Raw genomic sequence first — 23,268 nt, forward strand, 5'->3', positions numbered from 1 at the left:
CATGATACAAGACAGTGGTTGTGCATTACGGAAAGGTTATTAAAAGTTGGTAAGCGTATGTTCCTAGAAGATTGAGGCAAGATAGTGCTTCCACCCACGTACAACTCGCGAAATGAACCTTCCGTAAGTCACAAATATTAAATGGTATATTATTTGCAGGTGGAGAGAACCGATCCTGTAACCTGTACATCGCCATCCAGCGGCTATGACATTTACACCACAGCACGCGGCAGTATTAAACCATGTGCAAAAGGTGGTGTGACATCAATAAATATATTGGCAGTTAGCGATTGCGCGAGACTTGTGAACTTTACAAGTGGTCGAGGCGGGGGGAGTGGGGCATGGTTCGTCTCCCTGTGTCAATAGAGGCTCAGGGCAAATGTTAAGTGTCCGCGGTTGAGGCGTTAGGCAATACCGACAACATAGTGGCACAAGCTGTCTGTCACCGTCCCGTCTTTTGTATCCGGTAGGCCACGGCCCCGTTTCCAATATATTAACGTCGTTCATTGTATAGCTATTCAACGTTGAGGTCCGTAGGGTGTAGCATTTCGTAGGGGACGTGAGTTGGCGAAATAGGAACCGACACACAACCTTCTCCTTCCGGAGGTGGCAGGCTCGCAATGGCGATTTCCGCTCCGTTCCAACAGACGAATCATTATTACTGTGTGTGTGTGTGTGTGCAGTTTAATCTAGGAAGCTGATACACAGCCGGACCTAGCAAAGATTTATCTCGAGTACGAAAACAAACAATCATAGTACTTTGATCGTGTGTCGGTGATTAGATTTTGGGGGATGAATACCTTTCCTTCACATAGACTCTTGGGATGAGGATACTAATTCTCGAACCGTTGTGTGTGATAGCCAAAATTAGTAACAACGGAAACACTGGAACACTGTCCAGTCCAGTGTCGTGGTCAGCTGCGCTAGGCTTCTCAGTTGAGGTTCCATGATGCGAACAGCCTGATCGAAGTGGTCCCACAGATGCTCATTGGGTTTAAAACCGGGGAGTTTGGTAGGAAGGGGAGTATAATATACTCATCCTGCTACTCTCACAACCACGCACGTACACTGCGACCTGTGAGACATGGTGCATTGTCCTGCTGGTAGATGCCATCGTGCTGAAGAGAAATAAGCTGCATATAGGGGTGGACATGGTCCCTAAGCATACATGCATACTTTTGTTGATCCATTGTGCCTTCCAGAGTAGGGAGGTCGCGTAGGGAATGCCCCGAAAACATTTACCAGGTAATTAACCCACATTCCTCTGGCCTGAACACTCTCGACGATTGTTGCAGGTCGTTTTATTTCAGTCCGGTAGAGGATAAAACGTGATTCATCTAAGAAGACTACCTGTCAGCACTCAGTGGACGTCCAGCTGCGGTACTGGAGTGCAAATTCGAATCTTCGTGGCCGATGAACAGCAGTCAGGAGGGCTGCATGAACCTGGAAACTGCTGCGGAGACCCATACTTGGCAAAGTTTGCTGAGAGACCATTGGTAACCCTTTCGTTTGTCTGGGCGGTCAGTTGATTGAAACTTCTGTTCGCCCGTGCACATCACCGCGACTGTCGTTCAGTCTTGTCATCTGCGCCTCGAGGTGCACCACAGTTGCCTCAGTGCCGGTTTTGGTTAATACCATTTTGCAATTCACTGTGTACTTTAACAACAGAGGTACATGAACAGTTCACATACTTAGCAAATTCAGAAATGCTTCCACACTTGACCTTAAAGTCAGTGATAATGCTCTTTTGGACGTCAGGTAAATCGCTCCCTTTCCGCAATACAACGACGGCACCGTTTTCCGCGACACCCCGACACGCTTTACACATCCTCCACTGCCAGCGCTGCCACGTGACGTGTGTGAGTGGTTACTGCAAGTTGATGTCCACCGTAGGCGGTGGTCACGTTTATATGACTGACCGTGAAATATATTGGATGTTTCAAAAATGTAATTGCACATGTCTATATCATCCACAAGTATGAAGACGGGAACTTGGTGTGAGTTTTAAAAGTTTATCATGACACAGTTGTAAGTGACGGTTTATGTTGATACTGGTAGGGATATTCCTGGTATAGGTAGTGCGTTCGTACATCCACTACACAGCTGCGAAAACACATTGAAATTTTTTAACGATGCGCCACCATATACTAAAATTTAATGTTTCCCTGCAAGAGCATTTGTTACCAATCAGTTGACTTTAAGATGGGTCGACAGAAGGGAGAGTACGGATTATCGGATTGCACCATTAGCCTCCAAGGTCACAGATTTCATGTTTCCTGATTTTTTTTTTCTACAGAGATTTGGGAAACCATCTGTCAGTGGCTCTTCCCTTCCCATGATATTGGGTGAATGTGACCCAATAACAACAGCAGTGATTGTAGTCACTCCAGACGTGATAGCATAAACAGTGGTATGGTCTCACCATCGTCTGGGTATCTGTCGTGCGGTCAGTGGACAGAAAATAGAACATATGTAAAAGGTAAATGAAAACGTTGTTCCTAAACGTGACTGTACATAGTACTCCAAGGTTATATGTGCACGTATGTAAAACATACATCCTCATAAAATCGGGTGGTTCTTCTGGAAATACCGAGCGAGGTGGCGCAGTGGTTAGACACTGGACTCGCATTAGGGAGGACGACGGTTCAATCCCGCGTCCGGCCATCCTGATTTAGGTTTTCCGTGATTTCCCTAAATCGCTCCAGGCAAATTCCGGGATGGTTCCTTTCAAAGGGTGCGGCCGGCTTCCTTCCCCGTCCTTCCCTAATTCGATGAGACCGATGACCAAGCTGTCTGGTCTCCTTCCCCAAAACAACCAACCATCTTCTGGAAATAAATCTCTTTAGATCTGTGCGCAAGTTAAAATTCTCCCCAAGTTCCTGTCTTCATTCGTATAGAAAATGCAGTATTGCGAAATCCCGTGTTATTTTCTAAAGGTGAGCCTATTGCTGGCGTTATGCCAATACTCACAACATCCTTACAATCTAACGCAATAGGAGTGTTTGAAACTTTTGACTAGACCATTTGGCGATTCAACGCGCAAACTGGAAAAAGGCGTCCCCTATGATTAGTATCCTTTATAAATAACTTTCAGAAGATACATAGGCGGAACTATGTAGGATTGTAACTGACTCATTAAACTAACGTAAATGTCTGGCCGACTCATCCGGATAATTTTGACAATAGTAAACAGAAGTGAAATGATACATCAGTTGTGGAGCGTTTCATAGGGAGGGAAACGATTCCTTTTTCACCGTATGATCTATTTTTAACAAATGTTGTTTTCACTTATGTAAGTCTGCAGGCTTTCGTGGCCGTTGACACTAAAGTTAAAATGTTCTGGATTGTTAGGCCGAGTCTTCCGGTGTCCACTATCGCTATAACACTGTAGCTAGAACAGTGTTATAGCAATGTGGACAACGGAAGATCCTGAAGAAGATCTCAGCAGAGGGGTCGAAACGTCGATTATTTTAGAGGAAATGTGACGCAGCCTAACAACTTAGTAGATTTTAATTTTTGTTTTCACTTGTTAATGCTTACCTTCAAGAAGTGTCTTTATTTCGTTTCATGTAACTTATATAGTCGTTAATTCGTACCCGAACTTTTTCGGCTCATGGCCCAGTAGGCAAGCGAGACTCACTGATATAACAAGATGGTGTCCCCTCTTGCATCTTCCAGTGGTTTTGTGGTATGATTGACTGTATGCACCGGTGACTCGGCCTTTACAGAGTTGCCAACAAACTTTTGGACTGCTTTCATATGAAACTAGTGTAGGAAATTTTGGAAGTGATATAGCAATATTGCGTATCAGACACTGATCTTCTGCGATGGCGTAATATGGATGATGAAAGGCTAACCAAATTGGTGAGGGCTCCTGTTGCGGATGAGTGCCCTCTTTTGTGAGGCGTTTTGGTAAGGCGGTGGGGGGGGAGAGAGATAGACAGTTCTGACTGTTGTAACGGGGCTCTCCACTACTCTCTCGCCTGTGTCAGACTCTTCATTTCAGGACAGGAGTTACGCACAAAATCCTCATTTATTTGTCATTTTATACAGTTTTTGCCCTATCTGGCTACCTCTAGTATCACGGAAGCTATTATCACATGCCTGATGTCTTCTTGTCAATGTACTCCACACATTTCTGTCCTCCCTTCTCTAACACAGCATCTCGAACGCTTCGATTCTCTTCCTTTCTGAGTTTTCGTGGACACTGAGGTATAGATAACAACAAACTACATTTTGGGAAAGGTAAGGGACGCGACCAGTCTTACCACCCGAAAATCTCCATTGACAACTACGCGCTTTTTGTTGCGTAAAGCCGCGAGTATGAACGCAAAATAACATTTTATGACATTTGAAAAGGTGAACGTTGAAGAATTTAACGGAGAAGAACACTACAAAAACACACAAGTAGCCAGCAAGCGCCCTTACTGTTGATTACAGTAACCAGTTGTCCTCCTTGAAGTCCAGCAGCATCTTCAGAATCGATCATTGCTTTTCACGCCACATCCGCGCGTACTGCAAAAGATGAGCCAGAGCATCGTTCGCAATAGGAACAGTGAGCAGTAAATCATCATCGTTAACTGCGTAGTGTTTGGGTTCATATCGCTGATTATGGAAATTAAGGAAGAGGTTGTAACCTGCCATTAGCATGCGAAGACCACAGAATTTATCTTGTACATTCCTTGGTAGACTGGTACATGAAATAAAATAAGGCAGCAACACGCAGTTTGGCATGATGCGTTCGCAACATTTCACTTTGTGTGATGTTCGCAGTGCCACAGCCATGTCGTTCCACATAACAACTCATATCTATCACAGTTCGACCAATTCCATTCTTTCTATCTCCCTGTAATATTACTACACATTTTTTAACCAAAGTCGCTACTCTGGAACTTGTAAACAGTTTACTCATAAAACGCTTTCCAGTGCTGGAAAGTAGGAAATGATGAAGCGCACTGTTTGGCTGTTACTGCAGTCGAAATATCTTGTGCCGAATCATTGCGTCTCCATAAACATGAAGGTGTATCATACTTCACTTCCTTGAAAGGGGAAAGCTTGTTGGCCTCGGATGATATTATAGCGATTAAGAATCATGCGGTCCGAACCGACAGCATTCCACTGAAGAAAGTGCTCTCTCTCTCTCTCTCTCTCTCTCTCTCTCTCTCTCTCTGTTCTTCCTTCTTAGACATGATAAACAAAATGTGCTGAACAGGTGTTACCAAAGTTAAGAAGGGAAGTAGTATTTCCTTATGCAGGCGTAGCACTTAATCACATGAATTTTACCAATGCAATCGGAGTGTTATCTTTTTGTTTCTGAACTACAATAAGAGGGAATCTGTGATGGGAACAAACTACGGACGAATGCAATGAAAGTGTTCGCTGGCGGTAGTTTCCGATTTGTTTTATGTCAAAAATCCTGCCTACGCAGTAATAGCAACTGGAAAGGCGCTCCTAAGGCGATTCTTCTTCAAAACAAGGAGACACAAGTAAGAATTGTCATATAGAATCCTCCGTTGACTATCCTAAAGTGATATATATGCAATGTTTACCCTTGGGAAGGCCTATTAAAATACTTTTGTGTTAAAAGACTGCTTGAAAAATTGGGTTTAAGGTATGACAGGCGCAAAGGTGAACAGAAAAAAATAACAATGCAAACAAGCGTCGTGTGGCTGGTTCATGAAACTCTGTCAGCAGTTAAATGGGGAATATCTCAAACTGTCAATTCTCGACCTCACATGTTCGGGATGTATTGACCGGCCATCAGTACTGCTTGTCAGTATTTTTATTATCACCAGTATGTCAATACGCGACCTCAGACGGTTTGACAATATTATTGGACGTTTGATGGCTCCTTCAAAGCGCCTGGACTATATGCAACTACAAATCGGGGCGAAGTGGTCAGAAATAAACCTGAGTGACATGATATGCCCTGTGCTTGCTTGAACAACGTAGCGCTCATATCACAATCGTCGACAAAAAAAAAAACGTTTCAATAAGATAAACACTTTTGCTACTGAAAGATTTGAACGTCTGAGACTGAGAAAGCATTTTTCTTTCCTCTTCTTCTTTTTTTCGCAATTATAACATTGATCTTCCTTTTAACTCCAGTCCGTCAGTGTTACATGACTCAGTTTCTTCTCTCAGACTAAATCGTAGCCGGCCGAGCGGTTCTAGGCGCTACAGTCTGGAGCCGCGCAACCGCTACGGCCGAGGTTAGAATCCTGCCTCGGGCATGGATGTATGTGATGTCCTTAGGTTAGTTAGGTTTAAGTTGTTCTAAGTTCTAGGGGACTGATGACCCTAGAAGTCCCATAGTGCTCAGAGCCATTTGAACTAAATCGCATTCCTCAATGTGCTCTCAAGCCATTGAGTCCATACACAGCTCACTTACTTCTGGGTCGTCAGAAATGACATCCTTGAAGATAAGCGAATTCATAACAAAGTCGGCTGTTATAAGATATGGCGCCCGCGAAACATAGCATTGAAAGTTGTAACCATTGAAATTTTTTAAAAGAGATATTATTATTATTAGTTTCTTTGGAATTTTTAATTTTGATGTAAAAGTGTGTTAGTATTTTATCTCAATCAACATTAATTAAATAAACATGGAAACAAAAATTGCTACTCTGTCTGTCTCTCTCTCTCTCTCTCTCTCTCTCTCTCTCTCTCTCTCTCTCTCTCTCTCTCTCTCTCTCTCTCTGTCTCTGCATGTGACAGCATTTGACAACGTTACAGTTCTAGATGTCTGCTGCGCGGGGTAGCCGCGCGGTCTAGGGCGCCTAGCCACGGTCCGCGCGGCTCGCCTCCGTCGGAGGTTTGAGTCCTCCCTCGGGCATGGGTGTGTGTGTTGTCCTTAGCGTAAGTTAATGTAAGTTAGATTAAGTAGTGTGTAAGCTTAGGGATCGATTACCTCAGCAGTTTGGTCCCATAGGAACTTAGCACAAATTTCCTATATGTCTGCCTCGCACAGTAATATTATACTTCTGCAATTATAAGCAAATAGGATAACCTTCTCAAACATAGAAAATTAGAACTGAAAGCATTCATGTGCGCAGCGACAAAAAATGAAAACAAGAAAAAAAAGTTTTTTACGTCGCATTTGTGACTTCTTTAAATAAACTATGCTCAACAAGGTAACACTAATCATTGACTGGGTCCCTGATTTAACTCTTGGCAGAATGAGCCATACAGCGTAGTGTAATTCGTGCGATATGCTCCGAAGTCTACACGAGCAAAAAGGAAGAAGACGGAGCAAGCTGAACATCGAATAGGAACATGAGAGGAAATTAATTCCCAGCCGCGACACTTAAAAATTGTCTACCTGTCCGATGACCTTCAAAAATATGTCTCTGACGACCTGCTTAATCCTGTTCGATAAAATAGTAAGTGTAAGTGTTCAGATATTACAAGGGGCACATATAATAGGAAGTAAAACCACTGCCTTTTGCAGAAGCAGTGTTGGAAAAGTGTGACTGCAAAACCTGGCGTGAGGATAAGCTAATGGATAAATACTTACAAAGTACCAGATTCAGTTAAATTACTAGGGACATAATTTTCTCCTCACTTTTCCGTACCACTTGAAGCAAGTCATCTGTAAATAGAGACCCTTAGCTGCTTTTCATTGGCTTCGAAACCAGTAAATGAAAATTAAAGAAACCATGGAAATAAATAAGAGTAGATTTCTTGGAAGAGAATCAAATACATTCGAAATTTCAGAGCCTTATTGCCTCGCGATGTATGATGTACAGTGGAAATTGAAAAAGGAATATAGACTAGTTCGCCGGAGCTGCTGAAACGGGGTTTCTCTTACTTTTTATCCCTTTGCCCACTTTTTATGTGCGTTTTGGGTCCTCAGCCATTCACCATGACATTTATTGCCTGTTACGACACAGCACTATATAAACCAATACACAATGTGTTACGAGAACAGGAGCAGAAATACACACACACACACACACAGAGAGAGAGAGAGAGAGAGAGAGAGAGAGAGAGAGAGAGAGGAGACGGGGGGGGGGGGGCAATCACACGCACGCTCAGAAAGTTTTCATACAATACAAAAGGTATTTCAGAACAATAATAAAAAGAAACAGTCTTGGTTTCGAAATTATTTAATACCAATGACGCCCTTTTGGAGCATTATCAGATAGTGTAAAAGTAGCTGGATGGATGGATTACACATCAAGTTGCTGTTGCATCCATTTTCCATTTTATACGGTTTTGTGGCAGGTGGGTCACATATTCAGCTACATTTACACAATCTGATGATGCCCCAAAAGGGTAAAACGCGTCATTGATATTAAATAATTTCGCAGCCAAGACTGTTTATTTATCTATTCTGTAATAATATCAAATACCGGCCTTAATTTGAGGAAGAAATTTCTGAGGATGTACGTCTGGAGTACAGCATTGTATGGTAGTGAAACATGGACTGTGGGAAAACTGGATCAGAAGAGAATCGAAGCATTTGAGATGTGGTGCTATAGACGAATGTTGAAAATTAGGTGGACTGATAAGGTAAGGAATGAGGAGGTTCTACGCAGAATCGGAGAGGAAAGGAATATGTGGAAAACACTGATAAGGAGAAGGGACAGGATGACAGGACATCTGCTAAGACATGAGGGAATGACTGCCATGGTACTAGAGGGAGCTGTAGAGGGCAAAAGCTGTAGAGGAAGACAGAGATTGAAATACGTCAAGCAAATAATTGAGGACGTAGGTTGCAAGTGCTACTCTGAGATGAAGAGGTTAGCACAGGAAAGGAATTCGTGGCGGGCCGCATCAAACCAGTCAGTAGACTGATGACAAAAAAAAAATCGAACCTGACTGCTGTAGCACCCTACCAGAATGGAATGGATTAATTAGTACTAAAGGTTGTGAAATGGATACACCTTCAATTTTCAGCTGTCTGCACGAAACATCCAAAGGCTGGGTGTGAATGTTACAAGCAAACTAATACTATCCTTTAAGTGTACATATTCAGCAAATGAAGAAATTAATGCCTTACATTTATGTAGAACTTTTATATTAACACGATAATTTTTTAACTGCAGGGGGCGGAAATAACTGTTTTATGAGTCTACAATGTATTATTTACAGCTGCACTGAATTTTAACCACAAACTACTTAGTAATTTTCCTACTTACGGCATTTAGCTTACAGAAGAAATACACTCCTGGAAATGGAAAAAAGAACACATTGACACCGGTGTGTCAGATCCATCATACTTGCTCCGGACACTGCGAGAGGGCTGTTCAAGCAATGATCACACGCACGGCACAGCGGACACACCAGGAACCGCGGTGTTGGCCGTCGAATGGCGCTAGCTGCACAGCATTTGTGCACCGCCGCCGTCAGTGTCAGCCAGTTTGCCGTGGCATACGGAGCTCCATCGCAGTCTTTAACACTGGTAGCATGCCGCGACAGCGTGGACGTGAACCGTATGTGTAGTTGACGGACTTTGAGCGAGGGCGTATAGTGGGCATGCGGGAGGCCGGGTGGACGTACCGCCGAATTGCTCACACGTGGGGCGTGAGGTCTCCACAGTACATCGATGTTGTCGCCAGTGGTCGGCGGAAGGTGCACGTGCCCGTCGACCTGGGACCGGACCGCAGCGACGCACGGATGCACGCAAAGACCGTAGGATCCTACGCAGTGCCGTAGGGGACCGCACCGCCACTTCCCAGCAAATTAGGGACACTGTTGCTCCTGGGGTATCGGCGAGGACCATTCGCAACCGTCTCCATGAAGCTGGGCTACGGTCCCGCACACCGTTAGGCCGTCTTCCGCTCACGCCCCAACATCGTGCAGCCCGCCTCCAGTGGTGTCGCGACAGGCGTGAATGGAGGGACGAATGGAGACGTGTCGTCTTCAGCGATGAGAGTCGCTTCTGCCTTGGTGCCAATGATGGTCGTATGCGTGTTTGGCGCCGTGCAGGTGAGCGCCACAATCAGGACTGCATACGACCGAGGCACACAGGGCCAACACTCGGCATCATGGTGTGGGGAGCGATCTCCTACACTGGCCGTACACCTCTGGTGATCGTCGAGGGGACACTGAATAGTGCACGGTACATCCAAACCGTCATCGAACCCATCGTTCTACCATTCCTAGACCGGCAAGGGAACTTGCTGTTCCAACAGGACAATGCACGTCCGCATGTATCCCGTGACACCCAACGTGCTCTAGAAGGTGTAAGTCAACTACCCTGGCCAGCAAGATCTCCGGATCTGTCCCCCATTGAGCATGTTTGGGACTGGATGAAGCGTCGTCTCACGCGGTCTGCACGTCCAGCACGAACGGTCCAACTGAGGCGCCAGGTGGAAATGGCATGACAAGCTGTTCCACAGGACTACATCCAGCATCTCTACGATCGTCTCCATGGGAGAATAGCAGCCTGCATTGCTGCGAAAGGTGTATATACACTGTACTAGTGCCGACATTGTGCATGCTCTGTTGCCTGTGTCTATGTGCCTGTGGTTCTGTCAGTGTGATCATGTGATGTATCTGACCCCAGGAATGTGTCAATAAAGTTTCCCCTTCCTGGGACAATGAATTCACGGTGTTCTTATTTCAATTTCCAGGAGTGTAATCGCGAAGGCAGAAATGTACAATGTGAATCCGAAGACAGATTGTATATGACAAGCCATAAAATTAAGACATGTAACTCAAAAGAAGTGGAAGGGAGAGGCAGTGAGAGACAAGCTAACTGCTGTCTGATACAACTCAGAAACAGACTTATTTGTTATTTTACTTACATAAGAACAGAACACAATTCTCAAATCCCATTTACTGGCTCTTATTCGAAGCTTTACAGTTCTACTGAATCTGATACGGCGTGCCTCTCTTCATCTTAACTGCTGGTAGTGTGTAGAATCTATGAGACTGGAGACTTTCCATCAGATTTTCGGAAGGACGTCATTCGCACAATACCGAAGATAGCGAATGTTAGAGAAAAACTGAATAAATGAACATTTGCATCGAAGAATCATTGACGCATTTTAAAGAAACATTTGGGAGCGGTATTAAGATCCAGATACAATTTATTGATGACATTGGTATCCTATACATCAATATTGAGACAAGATAATAGATGAAGTGAAAGTATTCTCCTACCTTGGAAGCAAAATAATGCATGGCGGAAGAAGCAAGGAGGATACAAGACGCAAGTGAGCATAAAAAATGAGGGCAGTCATTGCTGAAGACAATGCTGGGCTTCTTGTTGCTACGGAATCCAGTTAATTTTGGCCCGTTGAATACGATTCTGTTCATTGCTTATGAAAATAGATGTTGATGGTAGGCTACGTTCGGGGCTTGAAGATGACGCGATGTGGTGTTGAAACTGGTAGTATGTTTTAGAAAGAATAAACGACGTTAGACTGAAATGCAGCCTCTGTTTTTCTCATCATTGTTCAAGTACTATCTGTGTGCAATCTCTGCACCTTCGGTTAACGGATGTTTAAAAGGGCTGCAGCGTTTTTATTAAGCGTAAGTTATTGCCGTGAGCTGTAACGCATACATTGTGGAGTAGCGGTTAGCGTCTTTGGCTGGCACGTTTCGTGTCTGCAGTTCAAACTTCACTACCCGCAAATATTTGTTATTTGGTATTCATCGTTTCGGGAAGGTACTCAAAGCTTCCTATGTTGGTAACGTTTGCATATTCGAGAATATTCTATGCTTGTACAAATAACAGAATTCTCCTTCCAGGAGTTCATTTCGGTTGTGTCTGTACGTTGGCTTTCGTAATAAACATGCTTTCAGTGCTAAGTGCTTTTGCATTTAGAATTCATTAAAGAAGCTGTAGCGCTTTGGTTGAACTAGTAACTTATTTATAAGAAATAGTCATTTCAATTTGTAATTTTGAGTTGCTTCTTTTACAAGAGATTTACGAAACGTCTTTATCCTTTTGTTTCAGGTGAGTACCAGACGCATAAATTGAAACGTTAAGCACAACACGCCTTGACGTTCAGTAGATGTAGATAACGCACAAAGAACAGAAAAACTTCCATTCTGCGCTCTCGGTAAGTACTTTCTATGCATAGAAGAAGCTTTTTTCTAAGATAATGTTTTATCAAGGCACATGTCTTGTAAAATAGTATTTCCAAGTCTGTTTTCTTCGATACTTTCGCAGCTGGACTTTTCAAATATGTAATTTAGCGATGTGGATGCAATTCATTATTTAGTCTCACTCTGATGATAGCTTCCCGACATAAATACCATCATACGTACACGTCCCTGATATACGTTCATGGAAATCATTTCCGATCAAGGAAGCTTGTGCTGATGTATCGGAAGATCTTATCGCCACTCTGTATTTTCGTTTATCTGAAGATAATCAAATGTTCACAATCCATTCAGTCTGTTCTGCGTGAACTAATTAAGTTTGAAACCTTGTGTCTTAAAGAACCCTCACGCACTCATTACTTACTGCTAATTAATATTTTATCAATGTATTGCGTCCCGCTTTCAGTTCTGGCCCCGCATCTCGTGGTCGTGCGGTAGCGTTCTCGCTTCCCACGCCCGGGTTCCCGGGTTCGATTCCCGGCAGGGTCAGGGATTTTCTCTGCCTCGTGATGGCTGGGTGTTGTGTGATGGCCTTAGGTTAGTTATGTTTAAGTAGTTCTAAGTTCTAGGGGACTGATGACCACAGATGTTAAGTCCCATAGTGCTCAGAGCCATTTGAACCATTTTCAGTTAGGGAGTGAGCTGCTGTGACGCCCATTTTACACACATTCAGCGAAACTTAAGCACTTCATGAATTGTGTGACGTGCTGAGCCATGATCAGTGTTCAGATTTGCGGCTATGACATCCATCGGCACACGGCGACTTTCCATAATGACTTCAGTTGCTGCAGTAGGTTCTGATGTCACAAAGCTGTGTGTCTGGCCCGGAGTCCACTCATGCACTTGGTGCAGTTATAGACATGCAAAACCATACTGACCTTCATTCGCTGATGGTTTTCAGAAGTTTTCGTACCTTCACTGCTTAGAAAACGCAGAAAAGCTATAACATAACGGTGTTCTTCCTTGATGCCTCCATTCTGAACTGGTACTGTGGCTGCATTTCGCTTGTCTGTAGTACGATGTCGCCTGTAGGGCATTCCTTACATCATTGGTAACAGTACTGCCAACTTACAGAACAGTGGCTCGAAATGTCGATTTTTAATTATACCTAAAATTTTCATTTGACTCCCCCTCGTACATATATTGCAGGCTATTGAAAGTACATGGCGGAAGGTACTTCGCACCAATATTAGCCATTTTTATGTCGTGTTCCGCCCGTGAACTGAGACAGAGAAAAGTGACAGTAAGCTCCTGTACGCCGTCGTATCGTTCTTATCTTATTTTTGTGATCCCTACGCCAGAGATACGATACTGTCAGCAGAATACTGCTCAATCTTCTGCGAATACAGGTGCGCAAAATTTAGCTCAATAAAGTTTCTCGAAGAGTGCATCGTCGTTCTTCCAGGACTTCTTTTCAAAATTCACCGAGCATTTCTGCTACAATTTCATAAAGGCTACCATTTCCTGTTACGACCCGAGAAGCGCGCCTCTGAAGTGACGTGTATTCATGATCAAAGACTTCAAACGCATGAACAATGCTCCAGAATTGATACACGTATTTTTCTCTGCCACAAACTACGCTGCAGAATGATGCGTTCTCGAGTATCTGAATTGGTCAGAAGTACACCACGGTAATTCAACATTGACATCATCCTGCTTGGACACAGAAAACCTCCATCAGATATGAACTGTATTGGTAGACACTCCACCACTGAAATTCATTCGCTGCAAGCAGGGTGGTAGCCAAGATTTTGCCAAAGTGGTGGTCTGGGGCCCGATTTGTCAAAAGGGCCCATTCTTTCATTCTAAAAACACATTTTTTAATCTTTTATGTATATAATTTGATTTTGGGAACCCTTCATACAAGTAGCATTTGCTCCGTAAAATGAAGCAAGAAAATCTTTTCTTAAAAAAGTGTAACATACATTGTCAACAGTACTTAATAAACATGGAAATGCCCAGTTAAATATTTCTTTACTTCGTAAAGTGATAACTTCATCTTTTAGCACCTTCCCATATATGTACTTCTCCATCGTTCTGTATCGGAACTGGTTTTAATAATCAATTGCGTACCGCCCGTGTGACCAGATTGGCCCATGTTTTGCCATTTGGGCTACTAATGACAAAATTTTGAGCTAATTTTCTAAAGAAATGCAGCCATTGATGTATGGGCGATATTTTCGTTGACCAACCCGCTTTTTTGGCGACACGGGAAAATTCAAGTATAATTTCATGCGGTGGTTTTAATATTGCTTTATTCCTAATGATATTTGCCGCTCCGCTGCCTTGTAAATCCTGAAATACTGCAACCCCAAAGATCCACCAGTCTCCAGGTAATTACTCCATTGCTAACATTGAGCAGCTGTAGATGGGTAATCACCCTGTTGTAGTAGTGCGTACATACATTTAACTTATCATAACGTCCGCCCCCGGTAGCTGAGTGGTCAGCGCGACAGAGTGTCAATCCTAAGGGCCCGGATTCGATTCCTGGCTGGGTCGGAGATTTTCTTCGCCCAGGAACTGGCTGTTGTGTTGTCCTAATCATCATCATTTCATCCTCATCGACGCGCAAGTCGCCGAAGTGACGTCAAATCGAAAGACTTGCACCATGCGAACGGTCTACCCGACGGCGGCCCCTAGTCACACGACATTCACATTTTTTGCTTATCATAACGCTATAAGATCCAAAAATAATAAACTGCCTTAACAACACGCAGCACAAAAACAATAAACAGCAGCGCTTACAATAAACTCAGCAGCAACTAAGGAGACGGATACTGGCAGAAGTAAAGCTGTGAGTACCGGACGTGAGTCGTGCTTCGGTAGCTCAGTTGGTAGAGCACTTGCCCGCGAAAGGCAAAGGTCCCGAGTTCGAGTCTCGGTCGGGCACACAGTTTTAATCTGCCAGGAAGTTTCAAGAACTAAATTGATCAACAAAACAACAACTGAACTCAAGTAGGGCCAACAATGTACAATAGTTAGCTAATCTAGCGATAGGCGGTAGCCGAGAGTTATCGATAGTTCAAATCATCGATAACCTATTTGACTATCGATAGTGAGTATTCCATTTTCGTTGTTTGATTGAAGATCAAAATATCTTTCAGTTATACTATACGGCGTTTAGATCGTGTGCAATGTCATGTAGGTGAAAGGGGGGGGGGGTCTTGATCATCTGCTCCCCCCCCCCCCCCCCCCCCCTTGTTACGTCCTTACTGCAACACTGAAGTTCAAGAAACTGACTTGTCGAGTCCGTCTCTTTCCACCCAGTTAATAAATTCCACAGATGATAGGAGCGCATCTTTCACAACTAATGACATTCATCGGACTGCTCCAAATTTTTAGTAAACGCTGGCCAGCACTTAACTTTTTTGGTAATAAGTCTTCATAATTTACTCTTCGAGTTAAATTGCGAAAACCATTAGAATTGTTTTTTGTTGTCTTCAGTCCGAAGACTGGTTTGAACCAGCTTCCCACCCTAATCTATCCTGTGCAAGACTTTTCTCCATCTCTGCGTAAATACCGCACCCTACATCCATTTGAATTCGTTTACTGTATTCAAGTCTTGGTCTTTGATGTACATATGCAGTCTGAAGCTAAGATTGAAAGTTTTTACCAAGATCGGTATTCGAACCTGAATCTCCTGCTTACTAGGCAGATGGACCAACCATTACGCCACGCTGGCATAGTGACTTTTTACAGCTGCATTGCAAAGACTGCCCTAGCACCGCTCCCTTATCCTCAACCAAAATTCTTAACGCCTCAACCCACTTGGTGTTCCTCTTGAACTCGACCAGCATTACAGAGGCTTGGTCTTTCTCTACAACTTTTAGCTGTACACGTCCACCATTACTAAACTGATTACTCCTTGGTCTCCCGGGCCGTGTCCTATCAACCGATCCCTTTTTTTGGCGAAATTATGCCATTATTTTCGCTTCTTCTCAGGTGATTTCAGTACCTCCTCATCAGTTACTCGATCTACTTACATGTTCTGCAACATTATTTTGCAGCACCTCGTTTCAAAAGTTTCTATTCTCATCTTGCCGGAACTCTTTATCGTTCATGTTTCACCTCTGTATAAACCTACACTCCTGGATATGCTTCCTAGCACATACAGATGTTCAATGTCAATAGTTCTCTCCCTTTCTTACTACTTTAGCGTGCATTTTTATAGTTTCTGCTTCGGTCATTGTCAGCTATTTTGATGCCAAAGCACCATTTCTCATCTACTACGTTTAGTTTGTCATGTCCTAACAGAATTTGCTCAGCATCACCTGATTCGAGTCAACATGCAGAATATCAATTTGTGGCGACCCCACCTTTCAGTGTTACCACAACAAGGTACGCCTCAGACCGTGGTTCTCTTGAGCAACGTTCGATAGCGTTTCTCGCTGATCAAAGAGCCTTCCGATAATGTCACGCAGACGAGATTTCTGTCCCATCACGGCACCTTTGATGTCTCAAGACGCGGAGATTTTTTTTTCCATCAAGGTAATGCCAAACTTCGGCTCTCTTCGTAGTTTCTCATTCACGGCGTTATCTCCGTTTTTGTATTACGCCGAGTAAGTAGATACGCTGACAGACGAAAATTCTCATATAACACGTATATGACCGTGACTGGTACAACACATAGCCGCTTATTTCTTATTCTTTCATCTCAACATATTTTATTGAATTTTCTATCTGTGCCTGGCAGAACATGATAGCGACATTATAAAGGAAAACACTTCCTAATGTTCTGCATCCGTGCGAATTCGACAGTTTTGATCGTGATATCCGCGAAGACGTAAACGCAGTTGTCCACGAAAGCTGATAAATCAAACAGCTTAGTTCTCTTGAACAAAAGTGATTACTTACAAAAGTGAGCCATATCCTTTATAGTTCAGACTTCCTTCAAAAACATACGACTGCTGCTTACAATGAACAAATAAAAGGTACCGTCAAATCATGTAAAAGTATTATATCTGAAGCCAACAGCCGTGGGCAATATGGTTCAAATGGTTCTGAGCACTTTGGGACTTAACTTCTGAGGTCATCAGTCCCCTAAAACCTTTTTTTTTGGTCATCAGTCTACTGAATGGTTTGATGCGGCCCGCCACGAATTCCTTTCCTGTGCTAACCTCTTCATCTCAGAGTACCGCTTGCAACCTACGTCCTCAATTATTTGCTTGACGTATTCCAATCTCTGTCTTCCTCTACAGTTTTTGCCCTCTACAGCTCCCTCTAGTACCATGGAAATCATCCCCTCATGTCTTAGCAGATGTCCTATCATCCTGTCCCTTCTCCTTATCAGTGTTTTCCACATATTCCTTTCCTCTCCGATTCTGCGTAGAACCTCCTCATTCCTTACCTTATCAATCCACCTAATTTTCAACATTCGTCTATAGCACCACATCTCAAATGCTTCGATTCTCTTCTGTTTCGGTTTTCCCACAGTCCATGTTTCACTACCATACAATGCTGTACTCCAGACGTACATCCTCAGAAATTTCTTCCTCAAATTAAGGCCGGTATTTGATATTAGTCGACTTCTCTTGGCCAGAAATGCCTTTTTTGCCATAGCGAGTCTGCTTTTGATGTCCTCCTTGCTCCGTCCGAAATTGGTTATTTTACTGCCTAGGTAGCAGAATTCCTTAACTTCATTGACTTCGTGACCATCAATTCTGATGTTAAGTTTCTCGCTGTTCTCATTTCTACTTCTTCTCATTACCTTCGTCTTTCTCCGATTTACTCTCAAACCATACTGTGTACTCATTAGACTGTTCATTCCGTTCAGCAGATCATTTAATTCGTCATCACTTTCACTCAGGATAGCAATGTCATCAGCGAATCGTATCATTGATATCCTTTCACCTTGTATTTTAATTCCACTCCTGAACCTTTCTTTTATTTCCATCATTGCTTCCTCGATGTACAGATTGAAGAGTAGGGGCGAAAGGCTACAGCCTTGTCTTACACCCTTCTTAATACGAGCACTTCGTTCTTGATCGTCCACTCTTATTATTCCCTCTTGGTTGTTGTACATATTGTATATGACCCGTCTCTCCCTATAGCTTACCCCTACTTTTTTCAGAATCTTGAACAGCTTGCACCATTTTATATTGTCGAACGCTTTTTCCAGGTCGACAAATCCTATGAACGTGTCTTGATTTTTCTTTAGCCTTGCTTCCATTATTAGCCGTAACGTCAGAATTGCCTCTCTCGTGCCGTTTCTTTTCCTAAAGCCAAAGTGATCGTCACCTAGCGCATTCTCAGTTTTCTTTTCCATTCTTCTGTGTATTATTCTTGTAAGCAGCTTCGATGCATGAGATGTCAAGCTAATTGTGCTATAATTCTCGCACTTGTCAGCTCTTGCCGTCTTCGGAATTGTGTGGATGATGCTTTTCCGAAAGTCAGATGGTATGTCGCCAGACTCATATTCTACACACCAACGTGAAGAGTCGTTTTGTTGCCACTTCCCCTAATGATTTTAGAAATTCTGATGGAATTTTATCTATCCCTTCTGCCTTATTTGACCGCAAGTCCTCCAAAGCTCTTTTAAATTCCGATTCTAATACTGGATCCCCTATCTCTTCTAAATCGACTCCTGTTTCTTCTTCTATCACATCAGACAAATCTTCACCCTCATAGAGGCTTTCAATGTATTCTTTCCACCTGTCTGCTCTCTCCTCTGCATTTAACAGTGGAATTCCCGTTGCACTCTTTAACGTTACCACCGTTGCTTTTAGTGTCACCAAAGGTTGTTTTGACTTTCTTGTATGCTGAGTCTGTCCTTCCGACAATCATATCTTTTTCGATGTATTCACATTTTTTCTGCAGCCATTTCGTCTTAGCTTCCCTGCACTTCCTATTTATTTCATTCCTCAGCGACTTGTATTTCTGTATTCCTGATTTGCCCGGAACATGTTTGTACTTCCTCCTTTCATCAATCAACTGAAGTATTTCTTCTGTTACCCATGGTTTCTTTACAGCTACCTTCTTTGTACCTATGTTTTCCTTCCCAACTTTTGTGATGGCCCTTTGTAGAGATGTCCATTCCTCTTCAACTGTGCTGCCTACTGCGCTATTCCTTATTGCTGTATCTATAGCGTTACAGAACTTCAAACGTATCTCGTCATTCCTTAGAACTTCCGTATCCCACTTCTTTGCGTATTGATTCTTCCTGACTAATGTCTTGAACTTCAGCCTACTCTTCATCACTACTATATTGTGATCTGAGTCTATATCTGCTCCTGGGTACGCCTTACAATCCAGTATCTGATTTCGGAATCTCTGTCTGAACATGATGTAATCTAATTGAAATCTTCCCGTATCTCCCGACCTTTTCCAAGTATACCTCCTCCTCTTGTGATTCTTGAACAGGGTATTCGCAATTACTAGCTGAAACTTGTTACAGATCTCAATTAGTCTTTCTCCTCTTTCATTCCTTGTCCCAAGCCCATATTCTCCTGTAACCGTTTCTTCTACTCCTTCCCCTACAACTGCATTCCAGTCGCTCATGACTATTAGATTTTCGTCCCCCTTTACATACTGCATTACCCTTTCAATATCCTCATACACTTTCTCTATCTATTCATCTTCAGCTTGCGACGTCGGCATGTATACCTGAACTATCATTGTCGGTGTTGGTTTGCTGTCGATTCTGATTAGAACAACCCGGTTCACAATAACACAACCTCTGCCCTACCTTCTTATTCATAACGAATCGTACACCTGTTATACCATTTTCTGCTGCTGTTGATATTACCCGATACTCATCTGACCAAAAATCCTTGTCTTCCTTCCACTTCACTGACCCCTACTATATCTAGATTGAGCCTTTGCATTTCCCTTTTCAGATTTTCTGGTTTCCCTACCACGTTCAAGCTTCTGACATTCCACGCCCCGACTAGTAGAACATTATCCTTTCGTTGATTATTCATTCTTTTTCTCATGGTAAGCTCCCCCTTGGCAGTCCCCTCCCGGAGATCCGAATGGGGGACTATTCCGGAATCTTTTGCCAATGGAGAGATCATCCTGACACTTCCTCAACTACAGGCCTCATGTCCTGTGGATACACGTTACGTGTCTTTAATGCAGTGGTTTCCATTGCCTTCTGCATCCTCATGTCGTTGATCATCGCTGATTCTTCCGCCTTTAGGGGCAATTTCCCACCCCTAGGACAAGAGAGTGCCCTGAACCTCTATCCGCTCCTCCGCCCTCCTTGACAAGGCCGTTGGCAGAATGAGGCTGACTTCTTATGCCGGAAGTCTTCGGCCGCCAATGCTGATTATTTATCAAAATTTAGGCAGTGGCGGGGATTGAACCCGGGACCCAAGACGTTTTGATTATGTATCGAAGACGTTTTGATTATGTATCAAAGACGCTACCCCCTTTTTTTTACCCCACCCTTTTTGCTACCTCCCCTTTTTTCTATTTCTTCTTTTGTTGTTACCCCCCCTTTTTTTAATAATTTCCCTTAAAAAGCCCCTTAGGAAAATGGAACTAAAAAGACTCCTAAGTGCCACCGCCACTTTTCATCCTATAACAAAAAATCTGATCCACTTCAGGCGTTGGCTCCTGAGTAAGCCCACCCCAGAGAGCTGCCTATATATCAGGGAAAAATATGGGAAATCAAGGTTAGGGTTATCCTTTGCCACTTTTTTTGTTACATGATTACATTTAGGGAACGTGTACAAATGAGAATTCTAGTAACTATGTGTTACAAGTAAGTGTTACAACAACAAAGGTGGCATAAAAGAGTAATCCAGAAATAAAAAAAACATAAATCACTGATGTAATTCCAACTAAAAGGTTCTTCAATAATGTAACTGGTTCCACTTGGAGCCTCGTCATCGTTATCTGATATCACCAATTGCGCCTTTGAAGGGCATCTGCAACGGAGGCATTCAGCTTTGCTAGTGCCTCAAGGAAAACAGCTTCCTTGCAGCAGCTTGTCTCTTCCTTCGCTCATGGCTGACAAGGCAGAACGTTCAGCGGTTTGTGTGATGCGGCACAGAACATTAACCGCAGCTCGGCACTCCCCAGCTGAGTGGGGGGTTAACGAAAACGCTGCGTAAATAATTTGCGAAGAGCGTACGGTATTTCGGTGTCCGTTCGAGGGCATTGTGAGCATTTTGCAGGAACCACCAGTAATCAAGCTGCTCTTCCTCTCCGTCGCGAAAGATGTAGGCGACGGTATGTCCTTTGAACCATGTAAGCGCATGATATTTTGCAGCCGGACAGTAAGTTCCATCGGGACAGAGTAGGGTCTGAGGGTCAATCGTATCAGGTGTGACCCGGAGGTAAGAAGCCAATATCTTCTGTGTTAGTCGCCAAACTCCGGACGACGATGCGCAAGTAAAACGACGTTCATCAGTATCCAAAAGGTGACAATCTGGGCAATAAGGGGAGTCTGCCAGTCCAATAGTGTGAAGTCGCTGAAGTGTGGCATATTTTTTGTTGGCGATCTGATACCACTTCGAACGCACCGTGGAGGACAGAAAGTTGTGGTGTATCGTTTTCCACACTCTTAGCCAGTGAACCGTAGGGTACTTGTTTTCCACCACGTTATGGGGAACAGCACGCAGAAGGTTGGTATAAAAATCTCTCGCCTTTGGTGGACGCGTGGCGGAGAGGTTCGAGCTGACATAGCTGTAATCAAGAATGAAGGTCGACACATGGGAGAGCTTGGTGCGACGTGTGCAACCGACACCGGCGGGACGTTAGAGACTGACATCAGAACCTGTAGTAAACGACTCGTGAGAGAGGTATATTGACTTTTCCATCGTTTCCTCATGTTGCTCATGTAAAGGCTAGCTGCTCTCGCCCTAACGTTGACCAATCCCAGCCCTCCTTTGTGCACTGGGAGGGTAAGAGTGTCGTATCGTACTTTAAAGATATGACCTGCGGAAACGTAGTAACTGAAGGCCGCTTGAAGCCGGCGACCTATCTGCAGCGGTAGTGGGAGAACTTGTGCCACGTGGCTGAGTTTTGATGCCACGTAGAGGTTCAGGTATTCAACACGTTGTAGCTGGTTCAAGTCCCGGAGCAGGTTCTGTCGCACCATTGCGCGTATGATCTGTAATAACCGTCGGTAGTTTGCTGCAGCTGTTTTACGTACATCTTTCTTGAACGTGATTCCCAAATATCGCAGATCAGAAACTGGTGGGAGGGGAGCGAGGGCTTCCGGTGCGAGACCACGCCCAATATCCAACGCCGCCGACTTGTTGATGTTCAGAAGACTGCCTGCGACCTGTCCGTATCGCTCAATCCAGGTTAGTACGCTTTGAACTTCGTCATTGGAACGAACCAGCAGTATCAGGTCGTCACCGTATGTCCTATAGCGAAAGGTGACGTCCCGCAGCGTGATGCCAGATAGGCGGTGGTTAAGGCTCCCTAGGAGTGGCTCGAGTGCGATGGCATAAAGGTAGGTAGAAAGGAGACAACCCTGTCGTAGAGACCTCTTAATGGGTACTGGACCTACCGTCCTTCCATTGACTTGGACGTGTGAGCTGGCTGCGGTCCAAAGACGCCGTAGGGTGTCGATGACGCCCGGTGGAAATCCCATACAGTCCATCACTCGTAGGAGGAAGTTTTGGTGCACTCTATCAAAGGCGCGGTTGAAATCTACGGAGACGATCGCCGCTCTCAGACGGCACTCAGAAGCGATTGCTATAAAGTCCCTGCAGTCACCGGTGGCCATGTGTATGTTGGCTTCTCCCCCCTGCGACGTCTGTTCTGGGGCGAGGATCATCGGCAAAGTCGTCTTAATACGGCTCGCCATAATCCTGGTGAAAATCTTGTAATCGGCGTTCAGCATTGTAAGCGGCCGATAGTCGTTTATCGATAGCCCTCCACCTGGCTTGTGTACCGGTATGAGAAGACCTTCTACAAACGCTGGCGGCACAACACAGTCTGGAGACATAAGTTCGCGGAACATTATAACCGAGCGAGGCATCATGATGTCACGGAAAGTCCGGTAGAATTCGATGGGCAATCCATCAGGCCCAGGAGACTTACTGGCCGCACCTTTGTCCACGGCGTCTTCGACTTCGATTTCTTCTGTTAGTGCATTCACGGTAGCCTCGTCGATAGTACGTGTTACCTGCTGTAACACTTCAGTAGTGGCCTCGTCATCGACGATTCTTTCCTTGTAAAGATGACGAAAATGATCCTCCACCGCCTTTACTATGGTTGCTTGGGTGGTACATAAGCGACCGTCGTGTGTTC

The 23,268-nt window shown here is 44.0% G+C and overlaps 1 protein-coding gene across 5 annotated transcripts in view; it reads left to right on the top strand.

The window, feature by feature from the left end:
- The window catches only part of LOC126282042 (fat-like cadherin-related tumor suppressor homolog), a 1,587,586-nt gene that overhangs the window by 845,459 nt on the left and 718,859 nt on the right, over positions 1 to 23,268 (top strand). The window lies entirely within an intron of this gene.

This window comes from Schistocerca gregaria, chromosome 7 (genome assembly GCF_023897955.1).
Source record: "Schistocerca gregaria isolate iqSchGreg1 chromosome 7, iqSchGreg1.2, whole genome shotgun sequence".
Lineage (NCBI taxonomy): Eukaryota > Metazoa > Arthropoda > Insecta > Orthoptera > Acrididae > Schistocerca > Schistocerca gregaria.